The sequence below is a fragment of the Equus quagga genome, unplaced genomic scaffold (genome assembly GCF_021613505.1).
Source record: "Equus quagga isolate Etosha38 unplaced genomic scaffold, UCLA_HA_Equagga_1.0 149126_RagTag, whole genome shotgun sequence".
In the NCBI taxonomy this organism is placed as follows: Eukaryota; Metazoa; Chordata; class Mammalia; order Perissodactyla; family Equidae; genus Equus; species Equus quagga.
This window is the reverse complement of record NW_025796813.1, coordinates 7,267-10,374: the sequence shown is the minus strand read 5'-3', so window position 1 is coordinate 10,374 and position 3,108 is coordinate 7,267.

Sequence of the window (3,108 nt, the reverse complement as noted above, 5' to 3'; positions counted from 1 at the left end):
TGTGTTTCTCATTCATATTCATACATTGTAAAGTACTCATCGTGGCAGTTTCATAAAAATATCCCTTCATTAGGAGGATGAAATGGGTAAATGACTGACTCCAGTCATCATGTTCCGCTGGTAAATTCTGACGGAGGGGGAGGGATGTCCTCCTGGGAGGCTCCCAACATGCAGAAAGCCTGGCCTTTAACACCCACACCCGTCTTGCTGTGTCTGCAGGGCTCTTGGCAGTTCTGAGTGTCCTCCCCAAACCTCACTGCTGTCTCCACTGCTGTCTCTCAGCCTCATCACTCTGGAATTCTCTGCTTCCCCTTGCCCCTAACCTATGGAGACAAGCTTCTGTAGAAACTGCTTGAGGAGGAGCTGGCTCTCCTCTCAACCTCTCTGCTGTACCTGCATCGCCAATATAGATACCTGTCCCTCCCTCGATATGAACTTTCATTGATTTCCATAACTCTGCACGCTCTGGCTCCTCTCATTCTATGTCCCACTGCCTGTTCTCTGTCTCCTGATTGGCTTGTCTTCCCCTTTCTGTCCAAAACGGAGGAAATGCCTAGATCCTCGGCTCTCTGTTTTTCTCTTTCTACATCCATGTTCATGGAGAGCCAGCCCCTCTCTGCCGATGACTCCCCAATCTTGCTCTCACCTGAGCTCAAGTTCCAGGTCTTCAGTTGCCCATAGGATACTTTCACTTGGTATCAGCCCATCGCATCGCATTTAATTGAACTAAAGCTTACGTTTGCCGAAGTGGCTCATCTTGTACCCGGTCATCACACCCAACACGTGGTTATCTAAAGACCTTTAAATGCAGGCAGGCATCTCTCCTTAGCTCCTCCTCTTCAAGTTTATCCTTTTCTCTAGGTATTTGCTCCTACGCATAATATTCTTCCATAACCTCCTTATCATTTCATTTTCTATAATTTGAAGAAAGGTCAATGTTCACTGTCCCCCCAATTAAACATTAATCCCCCCCGCACTTGCCTCATCTCTGAATTTTTAAAGCTCTCAATTCTACCGGCCACTATCTCAATTATCCGTTCAATTTGACGCTGACTGACATACTACAATCGATCGTCTATAGCATGTGGCAGTACTTTGTGGGATGCTGAGAACACACGAATACATAAGCACCAATCCTGGCCCTCAGCATGTTTACAGTCTAGCGTGGATAAGACAAAGAGACAATCGCATACACGCAAACGTCAGTGTGGCTCCAGAAAGTTGTCAGTAAAGAATGATGAGTTTCCCAGGTGTGAGAGAGTGATAAGAGGCTCCAAGAAGGAAGGAACACTTGATCAGGACTTTGAAAACTCAAATATTCTATTCATACAAATTTTGTCTGCCTCTTCTGTTGACTATAGGTCCTTCAACAGAGACAGAATCTCTACCTAATTAAAGCCTAGTACAAACCATAGAACGCTTTAAGTGGAATAAATAAGGAACAGTAACACTAATGAGGATCCATGAGGTTATTAAAACTTTATATACTTCCCAGAGTTCCAACTTCAATCAACTATTACTGTATGATAGTAGCATAATTCTGAAATAAATGTTGATGGATATGTTTGGACAGGTGAGTGTGTGCAGGTCTGAGAAGAGCGCAAATTTTTCCAAGGATGAACTGTGCCTGGTAAGGAGATGAGGAAGCAGGAGGTGTGGTAAAGGCCTGACAGACCAATTCCTAGCCTGGAGCAGAGGATAAACGCGGTAGTGGAATAGGAAACTAGAAAGGAGTTAGGGAGGCCCATAGCTGGCAGTGCTGTGAGATTTGCTTGTGAAGAAGGGTGGCATATGATGTATCAGGCAGCTATGTGAAGGCTGGGTTGTGATGAGTCCTACAGGTTGGTGGGTTTGGGTGGGAAAGGAGGACCATCAATTAGGAGGCTGATGAGAGACAACAAGGGCTGAGATGAGTGGAGGTGGGGGGGTTGGGGCGAGGAGGGGTGGGGAGAGCGGGGGGAAGGGGGAGTGGGTGGGGCAAGGGAAGAGCAGATTCCAGAGGCACAGCCTGGGATGCGGAAGCTGATTGGAAGTGGAGGAACCATGGAGAGAGAAGGACGGAAACTAGCATTGATTGAATACCTACTATAGGTCAACATGAGTGAAGTTTTCGAGCCTGAGAAAATGAAACAATAGTGGGTCTCCAGTGGAGAGAGCTGGAAAAGAATGACTAGATTTGGGAGAGATGTTGGAGAGATACTTACACAAAGATGATAATAGTTAAAGGTGTAGGAGTTCTTAAGAGTGTCAAGGAAAGATGTTAGAGAAGGTGGAAGAACCTTGGGAACCACTGACAGATATGAAAGAGCAGGCCTGGGCTTCTCCAAAGTCCCTGACATGAGGTTCTGCCTTGGTTTAGCTGGGTCTCTGAGGATAGAGATATCTGATTATAAGCAGTTGGAGAAGGAAGTGAGAAAGCAGCTGAAGTGACAGACAAATCAAAAGAAGTCAGAGCTCAATGAGGGGATGGTCAACAGCATCCAGGGCAAGGAAGATGAGGATTCAGACACATCACTGGTTATAGCAATGGGCAGGTTGCTGGTTACTATCAAGAGACCGGGGTCTGTGAAATGCTGGGGGAAGAAGCCATATTTCGGTGGCTTTCACATCTGTCTCAAATCACCAAGTTAATGGTGAATTTAATGCGAAAGTTCAACACTACACATTCACAGTAAACATGAAGCTCACTTTGCTTTATCCTCTGTGTACTACTAAAAACGTTTTAACATCTGCTCTTCCCTTTTGACCTGCAGAGCAGTCACATAAACAGATTTTCACTCCTCTGAGTGGTCCCTGAATCCAGCTTTCCCAGAAGACTAGGACCATTAAGTTACATTGTCCTGGATTGTTTCATGTTCTTCTCAACTCCTCTATTCTCGACTGGGTAGAGTGAAAAATATACTGAGGAGATTTGCATTTTTCTGACTTGGCCTGGTCCCTTGAGACCCTCAAACTCCTTTCCCTTTGAGAGTCTTGGGCCGAATGTAAGAGAAACAATGGTGGCTCTGAGAGATTTTGTGGAATGGGCCATGAATCCCATTTCGAGGTGCCTGTACCTCTCTTTGCTCAGCCCATCTTACTACTGAGCTAGCTCATTCTCCAGGTCTT